At 37.6% G+C, this 14270-nt stretch overlaps 1 protein-coding gene across 1 annotated transcript in view; it reads left to right on the forward strand.

Annotated features, from left to right (window-relative positions):
• Window positions 1-214: 214 nt before the first annotated feature.
• adcy6a (adenylate cyclase 6a) overlaps window positions 215-14270 on the forward strand; it is a 98093-nt gene continuing 84037 nt past the window's right edge. The window contains exons 1-2 of the mRNA XM_048177235.1: window positions 215-492; window positions 13874-14074. The gene's annotated coding sequence lies outside the window, so the exon portion shown is untranslated. The remainder of the gene's footprint in view (window positions 493-13873; window positions 14075-14270) is intronic.

The raw sequence follows: 14270 nt of genomic DNA on the forward strand, positions 1-14270 counted from the left end.
ATGTCAGCGGTTTTGACATTTTGTTATGTAATAATATAATGGTGGTGGGTTAAGTGTACAGATATTTTCAGGGCCACGAACGAAGGAACGAATGAACAATAGATAGATAGATAGATAGATAGATAGATAGATAGATAGATAGATAGATAGATAGATACGTCTGATGGTCTTTCTCCGTATGAGAGCAGAGGAGGAGGAGGACAGGTGAAATCAGCTGGCAGTGAGGAGCTGCTTGTTCGCAGGCCTTTAGGGGGAGTGTTGAGACGCGTGGAGACTGAGACTGGCACCGCGTCTGTGTGAAGGGGGAGAGGCTGGGAAACGACGGGAGCACAAGCGAGGCAGAGCTTCACCGTCTGTGGCCCTCTGTCCCCTCGTCCTCGATGCCTGCAAAAAACACATCGCCCTGCCGATAACGAGGACACCGAGCGATCGAACGACCGCGCGCGCTCGAGACGCCACCGCTGCTGCGCCCGAAACGGAGAGATGTCCACGGTGAGTCAGATCTTTTTCTAGGGTGATCAGTCATGTTTTATGTAGGGCTGCTTTCTAGCGTGGTTTCAGATGGACAAACGTTATACAAGCGTTTGCCTTTTATAGAGGACATTTGGAAGAGTCGTGCAGAAGGCTTTAATGCAGCATTAGCACTGAGTTTTGACATGACGAATAAGCAACGGCCAAACGCAACACCCCTCTCTTCATTCACACCAGCGATATATTCAGAATTAAACGTCCTGTCTTGGCTCGCACTGCTGATGTTGCCCTAAAGGTCGAACGTGAAATAATGTGAAATAAGGAGCAAAACAGCAGCTGCCGGTCTAAATAGATGTCATGCATGAGGCTTAAGGCATACGGCTTGGTGTGCATCTGATGGTTGAGTTGTGCGTGTTTGCCTCTATATAAAACAAGGCGATGATGACTGATGCGTTGGAATGTTTCGCACGCTATGATCCCTATAACATGTCCAGCGCAGATATGGACCGAGCGGACGTGTTCACGGCCTGTGGTGCGCTATAATTCAGCTCGTTTAGGTGAAGGACGGGGCTGTATAGACCACACTTGGCGGTCGGGTGTGACATGCTGTGTTGCACAAGTATCCGCACACTGTTACTGTAACAGCCTCTACACGGTCACTGCTGCGAATATGACACACACACACACACACACACACACACACGCACTGAACACACACTCGGTGTTATGTAACGAAACATCTCCAAACGGCCTATGGGAGAAATGCTGCATAGTTCTTCTGGCAACATGAGCCATCGATGAAGCGCTGAAATTATGCAGCATGCATATGTTAAGGCGATGGCGAACAGTCGTTGGTGTTTGTATGAACGTGCACACATCGATGTTCGTGTATATAAGCGTTTTTAATTATTTTCTCTCTCTCTCTCTCTTTTTTTTTTTTTTTTTTTTTTTTTTTTTAAAGGACAGCAATTTGATTGATGGAGCTTTTTTTCTTTAAGAGGAAACGGGGATTTCATGTAGATTAATAACAGTTAGTGTTGTGACTGATGCGACATTGACATCTCTACATTTGCATTATGTAACATCAGCGCGCGGCTGTTGAAATGTCGTGCAAATGTCCCGGAGGAATACAGCACGATACGAGCGCCAGCGAGGATGCACGTTACAGATACAAGCACATTTGTGCAGTAGTATGGCCTCTACTGAAATTATGACTCAGAATAGATTGGCATGGATGTTTATACGTACTGTACTGTTATTAGTGCGTTCTCGCATCAATTAGCGACGAATGAATCGTGTTTAAGTTCTTGCTGATGAATCGGTTCACAGAAATGATTCGTTCGTAAATCGGACTGAATCGTTCCAAAGCGGTTCTCCAGTGTATTTAAAAGGTTAGTTCACCTAAAAATGAAATTCCTGTCATTAATCACTCACCCTCGTGTGGTTCCACACCTGTAAGACCTTCCTTCATCTTCAGAACACAATTTTTGATGAAATCTGAGAGGTTTCTGTCTCTCCATAGAGATCCAACGCAACTACCACTCCAAGGTCCAGAAAGCAGTGGTGTATAAAGTACTCGAAAACCATGCTTGAGTAAAAGTTTAGATATCTTACCAGAAAATGACTTTGGTAGTCATTGTAGTCACTGTTTAGAATGTTACTTGAGTAAAAGTTTAATAGTATGTGATATTGTTTGTACTTAAGTACGAAAAGTATTTTTTTGATGTTCAACATACTTAAAGCTGTACGTTTAAAGGTACTTAAAGCTGTACGTTTAAACGCAACTACGTTTAAACACTCCTTAAAGCTGCAGTCCGTCTTTTTTTGGTTAAAAACAGGCCCGGAAGGCTTGCTGGACTGGGGGGGCAATCACAGTGGCATTTTCTGCTAATATTATAAACTTTTTGTTTTTTTGTATCGTCTTGTGGCTCAAATTATAGGAAAACCATGCTTGAATTATTTAGACATAATAAGAGGCGGAAAAGTATAGAAATCTATATATCATTTTAATTTACTGACAGAAAGGAGCTTTTTTTGTGATTCTGGTTAAAGTTCATAAAATGTACATTATATACCATCATCTAGGGGGGTCCGGGGCATGCCCCCCCGGTAAGAAATTTTTGTGTATTGTAGTCACTGTTTAGAATGTTACTTGAGTGGAACAAAGAAAAAGTTTAATAGGGCTCAAACATCTTTTTATGTGATATTGTTTGTACTTAAAACACGCAGCAAGTACGAAAAGTGGAAAAACATTTCCAGCCCCCTTAGCCCACCCCTAGCGCCGCCCCTGATGTTAAACATACTTAAAGCTGTACAGAAAATATGTCGGCTGATGCAGAATCCTATTGTGAATTTTTTTTTAGGTACTTAAGCTGTACGTTTAAACGTACGTTAAACGTATTCCCTTTTTTTCTTAAAGATCCTTATTCTGCGTTTTTAATGTTTAGTCCATTTTTATTGTTGGTATTTTTGGGGGGGGCACAAGGAAATTTTTTAGACCCGGCCCTGGTTAAAAATGATCCAAAATCAATTTTTGAGCAAGTACATAACCAGCCAGTGTTCAAAACTATCTAATTATCTTGTCTCGATTCACAACGGTAAGCTTGTAATATTGTTTTATAATAAGAGCGACATGGTGGATTTCCGCGGGAAATTTGAGCACGCAGCAGTTCGTCTCTGCGTCATTACGTCACGTCCGTAAACAGAAAGGAAGGAGTCCGTCCAGGGGTGCGTTTCCCGAAAGCATCGTTGGTGAACTATGATCGTAAGTCCCATTGAACTCTATTGGTAACGACGGAACTTACGACCATAGTTCGCTTTGGGAAACGCACCCCAGGCTAGTCAGTTTTATCATGTGAGGACGCTGCTTGTAGCGGATCATTTATAGCCTTTTCAAACAGCAGCTTAAATAATTAAACGTATCATTTTGATGGCGGATTGTAACCCAGAAAGATCCAAATGACAATTATCAGTGACAACTGGAGATTCAGCCGTAGTCAAAAAGCAAAAGACTTCGGACTATGGAGTGGCTACAAAAATTGAAATCTACAGGTAACGCTAATATACACATAGTCACGCAATGCTGATGTTGTTAACATTAACAATTTGAGAACAATATAACAGTAATAATAATTTGCACAGTTTGGCATGATCCGAGCTAAGCGATCGTTAGATTTAATCATCATTGGCAGCGCAATTTATTGTAGGCTAATTCTTTTTTCCTCAGTTGGTCAGAACAAAAGTGGCAGAAATGTTACTTACTTGTTCAGATGATATTTTCCAGTGAAAATTCTTATATTGGTCATACTTTCAAGACGTAGAATCTGTGATTCAGAAGTACAGTATCCACACCGGTGCGGTGACTGACAGCAAGCATTAGATTCATCCGCGCTGACGAGCTGTGCCGATGCACAACGCACGTACAGATAACTGTTCCGCATTTGACTGCAATTGCAGGTTTCAAACAAGAGATGGCGACAAAGAGGAAAAATCGCATACTGCAGCTTTAAGTATTGAAAGTAAAAGTACAAGTAAATGTAAAATACAAAAGGAGCAAAAAATATTATTAAAATTTGTTCTATACACAGTTTGAACAGCAAGATTGTGTTCGGTTTTAACTCTTTCTTACATTTTGTTTCTTTGAATTAAAAAAATGGCTAAATGTTTATTGTAATTAGTAATATAAAAAATACTAATATATTAATTATACATTGGTCATTCATGTTAATTCATAGTGCATTATAACTAATGTAAGAGACAATTTTAAAATGTTAAAATGTAAATGTTGAAATTAACAATACTTTTATTAACCTTATTTAATGTCACAAATGGACTCTTATTGTAAAGTGTTACCATTTCATATAAATCCAAACAGTCATGCTTACAAATTACCATCTTTACACAAAGGCATAGCATAGGTCTATTATATGTATACTTTCACACATTATTTATTTGCCTCTATTTTAAAAAACTTGATGATTATCTAATCAAAATATGTGTTACAGTACCAATAAAAAAGAACTGAAATCGCATACTCTTCTGATTAATGTTTCTGTCGCTGCATGATGCGAATACAGTTTAAATATGCAACTTCGCTGGATAATGAATGCATAACAGCGAACAAATGGATATAAACTAATGCAAATGAATTGTAACAATCGTGACATGCTTGAGGTACTAATAATGTTAGCATCCTCTTAGCCTCGACGGCAAACATACTGCTGTTCTCCACTAATGCAGCATCTAGTCAACAAACTAATTACTTTATAATGATATGAAAACATGTACTGTAGTGTACACTGTATAACATACCGTTTTGTTGTCTATGTTTTAAATCCGTCCCGCTCTATGCAGCGCGCAGCCTCACCTCACGTGTCAAAACAAACTCCACGAGGCATCAGTGATAGTTTTTATTTCGCCTCTAGAGGTCGCTTTCGTACTGTATAATGACAGCGCACTCTTCTCAGCCGCTCCAGCAACGGACTCAACCCGGAAAAATGAAATCAACCGCGGTTGTGCGAGCACTTGTTTGCTTGCAGTCTGTGTTCTTCCGACTTTATTTTGTAGTAAGTAACGAAAATGCTTTGGGAAAATGTATCGGAGTAAAAGTATACATTTTATTTACATTTTATATACATCAAAAAGATCTTAATTTGTGTTCTGAAGATTAACGAAGGTCTTACGGGTGTGGAACGACATGAGGGTGAATAATTAATGACAGAATTTTCATTTTTGGGTGAACTAACCCTTTAACTTGCTGAACTGTATACTAGCACTACTCTCTCAAATATATATATAGTCACCAATGCTACTGGAAAAAGTTTTCAGATTTCTTTTTAAGACTTTTATGATTATTTTACTACTATAATGTGTAAATTTCATTTAGATTTTGTTTAATCAACTACCTGAATAATAGCTGAAACAATAAACTGAACTAGGACAAATGACATAATAAACACACTAATGACACATAAAATAAAAACCATAATAAACTATATGTTTTTACTAGAACGTTTTAGACTAATTTGGCACATTTGGATGTCAGCGACCACGTCATTACGTAAAGAACCAGCAAATCTTTTTTGAGCTGGTTTGAAATGAACTGTTTGGCAGAACCGTCCCATCACTAGTCAACATGCCCTGTACAAGCGAATAATATGAGCCAGTACAGGGCTGAAGACATACAGCAATGAATTCCTGTTTGCTCATCAATACCTTTCAACATCACCAGCTGGTCCAGATCCAGATATGTGAGACAAATATGTGCTATGTGCTCATTTGTATAAGAATATTGTTAATTCATATGTTCATTCTGCTGGTTCTGGCCTGCCAGGACTGAGTGATTGACAGCCGGAGGATTCGTTTAAGTTGATCACGTCTTACCTCTGATTATCTGTCATTGTCTGATTAGACAGGATATACCAGGACTGTTGCTTTCGGATTAAAGGAACCGGTATCATTGATAGGAAGTGGTGCCATGTCCTGCTACAATATATGAATGTCTTCTGAATATAATACACTATATGCTATAGAAATGTAAGATAGAATAGTTAGGTGATGTGAATTAATGCGAAGCCATAAATTAATGATGAGCAGTCAGATATACAGCGTTGCCCTAGGCAACTGTCATTATTCAGAAATATTTGACTGGATGCCACAACTGGCCAATGCAAATCAAGTATTCTAGAGAGCAATAATATCTTCTTTTTATACAGTGATACTTTTCATATGCAGTCACCAAAGCTTTATTTGCATCACTGTTAACACCTACAGCATTGTCAGACTGTATAACAGAATACATACAGTACATAAAATAGACAATACAAACACTAAAGTTATGAAGCAAAAAATACAAAGAATGGACTCTAGAATCTTCAATGAACCTGTGTTATGAAAATGTATAGTGCATAAGTGTATATTATGTATTATGTAAGGGGTCATGACATGAGAAATCAAAATCTGCCTTGGTATTTTTCGACATATAAGAGGTCTTTGTACCATTAAAAAATCATGCATGTTTCATAAACAAAGCATTTATTTAATCAAGCTCCAAAAATGGCTTGTTTGAATATTGCGGGGATCTTGTCGATGAATCGGTTCACAGAACTGATCTGAATGATTCGTTCATAAATCATGTTCGGCGATGTTCGGTTTGTGAATGAATCGTGTTTAAGTTCTTGCTGATGAATCGGTTCACAGAAATGATTCGTTCGTAAATCAGACTGAATTGTTCCAAAGTGGTTCTCCAGTGTATTTAAAGGGTTAGTTCACCTAAAAATGAAAATTCTGGCATTAATTGCTCACCCTTGTGTTGTTCCACACCCGTAAGACCTTCGTTCATCTTCAGAATGCAAATTAAGATATTTTTGATGAAATCTTGAGAGGTTTCTATCTCTCCATAGAGATCCAACGCAATTACCACTCCAAGGTCCAGAAAGGTAGGAAAAAGACATCATTAAAGTACTCCATGTGACTCTAGTGGCTTAAAGTCAATGTTATGAAGCGACGTGAGTGCTTTGTTTGTGCAAAAGAACCCCGTAATTTACCACTTTACTTACAAAAATATTGATCTGCTACGCGCGTCAACTCAAGCTTCACGACGCATACATTTTGTTTTCATGCGAGAGCTGGCATTGTTGCATGAACATGCTTTGGATAATATTATTTGGTAAACACAGGCCTCACGTCGCTTCATAAAATTGAGTTTAAGCCACTGGAGTCACATGGAGTACTTTAATGATGTCTTTTTCCTACTTTTCTGGACCTTGGAGTGGTAGTTGCGGTGGATCTCTATGGAGAAACCTATCAGACTTCATCAAAAATATCTCAATTTGTCAAAAATGGCTCTTAATATATAAAAAATGGCTTGTTTGGATATTGTGGGGTCTGTGATGTCACATAGACAAAAAATGTATATTTGCCAGTGGCGGCTACTGGTCTGTCAGAGAGGGGAAGCTCATTTTCGGCCTACATCATAAAATTGTCTATTTATTTAAAAGTAAATTCTGCCCTACGTTCCTTTTCAAGAAAATGGTCTGTGACCCTGTCGTACCAACTAGGAGTCTTTTCAAGTGACTTGACCAGTGTCCTCTCAATAGCCAGCAGAGCTAGGCTGCTTAAACGGCCTTGGCCCATTGTGTTTCGGGTGTAGGACTTGAGTCGCTTTAAACAGGAGAAGCTCCTTTCATCAAGAGGCATGGCCAGCAGTACATTTTATTTGTCACAGCACTTCCAGTCAGCCAGCTAACTTTGTCATACCAGGAGAGCTGAAAAGACCTGTTATTTTTCCCTATCTTTTGCACTAAATCAATCTTAGGTGTTGATCTGCCCTGTATGGAGTCAAATTAATGCAAATTAATGCTTAAAGTTTTGCACAAAAATAAAGTTTTGCAAAACACAAAAAAGAATTGAGCAATAAAAAAATGTTTTGCAAACAAAAATAAAGAATTGCAAAGGAAAAATAAAGTATTGAGCAGAAAAAAATAAGTTTTGCAAACAAAAATAATAAATTGCTAAATAAAATAAAGTAGTGCAAAAATAAAATATAATCAATTACAAAAATCAATGACAGCTGTAATCCTATTTTATCTTTGCCACATATTTTTCATGCTCAAACCTACTAAATCATTTGCAACGCTCATTTTATTCTGCGTTTCAGTCAAGCGTGCGCTCACGATACCGGCTTTCGTTTGCGCTGCACTGTTCTGTGCGGATCTCTTTATGGCGCTGGTTTGACGTGGGGGTGGAGTCAAGAAACGGGGGCACGCCCCCGCGAAATGCATTGGAGGGGAACGTAATCAGCGACAGGTGAAATAATTCTTTGACATGGTTAAAATAATGAATGGTTTGTTTTTGTTGGTTTGTTTAGCATATGTTGTCGCCAATTACGACCCCCTCCAATGCATTTCTTATAGTAATATGACCTGTTGCGCTCTGTCTCACTGCCTGTATCCACTTTTGTGTCCTTAACATTCGTTTTTTGGGGTCGACAGCTTATAAAAACTTATTTCTGGGGTTTTTAGCTTGTTAGCTGTACACCTTGTCACACAGCAGCTTTTAGGCATTGTTCTGTTTTTTGTAATGAGTCAGAAAAGACAAGGAGGCAGCATCATGCATTACAAAGTCAATGGAGACGGTTGGATTGATTTTTCCCCCGGTTGGATTGTTTTTCCCCCGGTGGGCATGGTTTTCAGATTATAATAAATGCGCTCTGTCTCTATGCTTGATCTGTTCTGTTGCGATCTGCGTCTCCTGTCGATGACGTGTTTCGCGGGGGCGTGCCCCCGTTTCTTGACTCCACCCCCACGTCAAACCAGTGCCATAAGAGAACCGCACAGAACAGTGCAGCGCAAACGAAAGCCGGTATCGTGAGCGCACGCTTGACTGAAACGCAGAATAAAATGAGCGTTGCAAATGATTTAGTAGGTTTGAGCATGAAAAATATGTGGCAAAGATAAAATAGGATTACAGCTGTCATTGATTTTTGTAATTGATTATATTTTTATTTTTGCACTACGTTATTTTATTTTGCAATTTATTATTTTTGCTTGCAAAACTTATTTTTTTCTGCTCAATACTTTATTTTCCTTTGCAATTCTTTATTTTTGTTTGCAAAACATTTTTTTATTGCTCAATTCTTTTTTTTGTTTTGCAAAACTTTATTTTTGTGCAAAACTTTAAGGCATTAATTTGACTCCATAGCCCTGCTGTTTAATTCTAAGTTTTTCCTCGTAAGGAACACTTTCAAATGGCTTCGCCAAAATCAGGTCGACAATATTAGCACCGTCTGCCATCGTGCGCAGTTTCACCCACGACGCTAGCCTAGCCTGCAAACGTTATATGAATGAATGAATGAACGATCTAAAAAAAAAATATTAAACTCTGTAAAACTGAAACAAGGAATGTGGTGTATAATTGTGTGAAATGTATGATGAAAATCAAGCAATTTCGCCAAGCAAATATCAAAGAAATAGGTTGCAGCAGTTTTTATTTCAACTGAACTTGAGAAATCCGCGATGGGACTGAGCGCGAATAGCTTCAGTGATTCCTTATAGTACAGAATCGCTGTCAGTCAAAAGGAGATGCAGTCTTTCGACAGACCCTCCAATCATCACGCAGAAGCTCGGAGTCCGGGCCAGCCCACTCCCCATTCACCCCCAGAGACGCTGAGCGTCCGTGGGCGGGACATAATCGCAGCGTTTATCCAATGACCGTCTAGTTTCGAAGCGCTGAAAAAAACCGTTCAAAGCAGCCCCATTGAAGGCAATGGACGCTGGGCTTCAATAGGGAAATGCACTGTGACGCTGCGGGAATGTATGAGAAGGAAATCGAGTCAGCCGACCTGCTATATGTAACTGATTCTGAACGAACTCGTCTTTGAGATGAACGTTTTCTAACGCATTTTTAGTCAATAAAATGTTAATACAATAGTACATATTTGACCATTAATTTTGTGACATTATAAGGGAAGCCGAGCTTCCCTTGCAGTCTTAAAGAAATCGCCACTGATATTTGCATATGACCACCACCAGAGCAAGACATCGACGAATAGACCACTTTGGAGCAGACGTCACAATTACGTCACTTGCAGCTGCGCGCGCATACTGGTTGCAGAATAATAGTGGTAGCAATTGAAGGAAATGTGCAAAATCCACAGAAAAAGAGAAAAATGTTTTGTTGTGCCTCTGGATGTTGGAATCGGAATGCAAAAAATATAGTCTTCATTTTTAAAGAAAACCATCGTTAAAAACGTCCTTTGAAGATAAACAGAGACGTTTCACAGACTGGACTGATGACATCTGTAAGGATTAGTCTACTATTAAAGCAGGAATTTGATGTAAACAGTAAGTGTACATAATATTCACATATGCAGTTCAGAGGACATACATACATAGCAGTTACATCATGAAATAATTATAATTAAAATAATTTAAACCTATAGTATTTTACATAGATAACTTTTAAACATAATAATTTTTATTTCACAATTCTGACTTTTTTTTCTTGCATTTGCGTGTTTATTACTCCCAGTTCGGACTTTATAACTCACAATTGTGAGTTTATTTCACAATTCTGAGAGGGAAAAAGTCAGAATTGCGGGATTTGCAATTGCGGAATTGCAATTCAGAAAAGACAGAATAACGAGTATATCTGACAATTCTGTTTTTCTTTGTAAGAAATGTGAGATGTAAACTCAAATTGGTCTATAGTTATACATCATCGCACCATAGGCCCCGCCCACTGGCATTCAACAGCTGGCATTTGCCTACACTGGATGTAAGCATTGCGTCAAAATCAAATAGAACCCATTATAATCACTGATGCTGTCTACACTGGATACAGTATACAGATGCACACTCCGTTTCAGACTTACTCCATGTGCTTGAGTCCAGTGCTGGGCGATATGGCCAAAAATATTATCACAGTATTTTTTTCCATATCATACGATATTGATATTTATCACGATTATTCATTTACCTATTGGGGGAAGGAAATGCTTTCCACATATTTGTTAAATCTGATGGATGGAAACATGTAAACTTGTTTGTTCACAGTTAAACTCCACAGAATAGCTAACTTTTCATTTAGGACCCCATAAAATCCATTTTATTTTTCCCTAAATTTTGTGTTTTCCATTTTGTTTTTTGGGATTCTGTGTTTTATGATTTCATTCAAATTTGTATAAACTTTAACAATTTAATCAAGATTTTTAAAAATAATCAAATGAAAATAACTATTAATTTACAACAAAACATTGCATTTTTATTTTTTGTCAAATAATATGCTGCACAACAGAACTATACATTTTAAAAATATCTTGGTTGTTTGATATTCCTTAGAAATATTATTATTATTATGACTTTGAGAAGTACATTTTAGTATACAATAGTTATATATTTCTGTCATAATTTCTTAAAGTTAAAACTGACTTTTACTTTGACAGTTTGTCGTGAAGATCTTTAAGTTTCAGTTTCAGACTGTAGATTTTCTCAGATGAAACGGTGTGAAGTGACTCTCAAAGCCACTCTGGACACGAAGTTCATGTGTTCATGTCTTCATATAATAATGAGGACGACAGCTGCACCGTTCATTCACACAGAAATCACTTATTTGCGACATGCATTGACTGGCTTTTGTCTCGTTTATTTCTGCTGTGTGATAGGCTGTTAGATCAATCCATATTGAGTAAAAATGCTTATCATCATTATCGACAAAAATTTTATTACGATCTCGATATGATATTATTTATCGCCCCGGCCTACTTAAGTCTGCCAACAGCAGGACAAATGGAAGAGTGAAGGAACGTTCGCTTTTGTCCAGTTTAAACAGCATTTTTGCATCCCAGCATCAAGTGAATGGTTTATTTTAATGGCGTCCTGGATCGCATCGGAGGATTATATGTTTGTTTGGAGCATTTTGTTTTTTTAAACGAGGCATGATTTCATAATGCTTTGTTTGTAAGTAACGGTTTTATATGGATAATGTTTTTAAAACACTTACTCACATGCAATAGCGATTGGTCATTGATACTGCTTCCCAATCATAACAGTGGCTGTTTATTGACAAGCCATAAAGTAGCTGCCCCTTAAAAAAAGATAATTTAAAAATGAGGGTCCGAATGAAGGTTGAATTTTTTTTTCCACACATATAGGCCTATTTGTTTTTTTTGTGCAAAAAAACTTTATTAAAGGTGCCCTAGATTATGTTTTTAAAAGATGTAATATAAGTCTAAGGTGTCCCCTGAATGTGTCTGTGAAGTTTCAGCTCAAAATACCCCATGATTTTTTTTTTAAATTTTTTTTAACTGCCTATTTTGGGGCATCATTATAAACGCGCCGATTTATGCTGCGGCCCCTTTAAATCCCGTGCTCTCCGCCCACGGAGCTCGCGCTTGCTTTAAACAGTGCCTTAACAAAGTTCAAACAGCTAATATAACCCTCAAAATGGATCTTTACAAAGTGTTCATCATGCATGCGGCATGCATGCGTCGGATTATGTGAGTATTGTATACTGTTATATGTTTACATTGATTCTTATGAGTTTGAGGCTATGCTGCGTGGCTAAAGATAACATTACACACTGTTGGAGAGATTTATAAAGAATGAAGTTGTGTTTATGCATTATACAGACTGCAAGTGTTTAAAAATGAAAATAGCGACGGCTCTTGCGAATACATAAAAAACGATGGTAACTTTAACCACATTTCGTACATTGCAACATAACGAAACATTTAGAAAGACAATTCACAAATATCACTTTCATGTTATCATGGATATGCAGTTATTATGACGCCATTTTTCGCTATTGTTCTTGCTTGCTTACCTAGTCTGAATTTGGTTGTGCACATCCAGACGTTATACTGGCTGCCCTTGTCTAATGCCTTTTATAATGTTGGAAACGTGGGCTGCATATGCAAATATTGGGGGCGTACATATTAATGATCCCGACTGTTACGTAACAGTCGGTGTTATGTTGAGATTCGCCTGTTCTTCGGAGGTCTTTTAAACAAATGAGATTTATATAAGAAGGAGGAAACAATGGAGTTTGAGACTCACTGTATGTCTTTTCCATGTGCTGAACTCTTGTTATTTAACTATGCCAAGATAAATTCAATTTTTCATTCGAGGGCACCTTTAACAAAAGTGAACCTCAAGGAACATATTTAAAAAATCCATGTCATGACCCCTTTAAAAATGATAATGGTAAAATACAGACATTAAATTTGAAAAGAGTATATTTAGATAGAATTAAGATGTACTATTTACATGCATTTATCTAACTTCAGTTGCTTCAGTTTTGGTTATTTGATCTAGTCATCTTACTGATATCTTGACTCTTTGCTTTCTAATTCATCTCCTTTCGAATCTTTTAGCAGAATGTCTCGTCCTTTCAGCCTTTGGACCCACAACCATGGTAGAATAACATTCAAAGCTCAGAATATCTTAAATGGGCAAGGATTAAATGTGAAACTTACATCTAAGGTTACTGTTTCTGAGCCGCCTTAACTGGTTTACTTAGGCATATTGTTATTAATCATTGCTGATAAGGAAGTGAAGTGTATATAGATTTAAGAGCTGCCAGTCATTGATTAGAAATACAGTGACAGTTTAGGGAAATGAACCTGGTGCTTTCCATATTTGTTTGCGATTGTTTTATTGCTTAGTTTAGGTGCGGTGTAATTTTAACCTGTTAAATAGTTAAATTTTAGACTATGTGAAAGCATGTGTATTGATTAATAACCATCTACTAATCAAACATTTTGATCCCTAAGTAGGATCAAATGCATTTGGATGTCTTATAGAAAATGCTGAGTTTTGAATAATTCAACAGTGAAATTGTTCAGATTCTTTTAATGCATTTTATTGATCTCACATTGTTTGTATTGATGGTTTATCGTCAACAGATCCAGAAGGTACGAAGATACAGTTGAACAAAGTATCAGTAAAAGATCTCCAGATCCATCAGGCCAGTCTACAGTAACTAAACGAACCTGGACTCCCTCAATTGTCTGAACTCTACATTTTTGCTTTCACTCATCCACTGCTCTAAATGAGTGTCTTAGACAGCAAGATCAGGGCTGGGTCGCACACCAGAACCCACACAGGTAAAGAGATCAACGAAACCTCATTAAATGGTTCTCTGATGAGCATGTTTTTTATTATTAGTTTGCAGTGCACTAACTAATGTTAACAGATATGACTTTTGATCTTAAAAATGTATTGGTAAATGATGAGATTAAAGGGTTATTTCTGTCATTAATTACTCACCCTTATGCCATTCCATACCTATAAGACCTTCGT

This window comes from Megalobrama amblycephala, linkage group LG24 (genome assembly GCF_018812025.1).
Source record: "Megalobrama amblycephala isolate DHTTF-2021 linkage group LG24, ASM1881202v1, whole genome shotgun sequence".
Lineage (NCBI taxonomy): Eukaryota > Metazoa > Chordata > Actinopteri > Cypriniformes > Xenocyprididae > Megalobrama > Megalobrama amblycephala.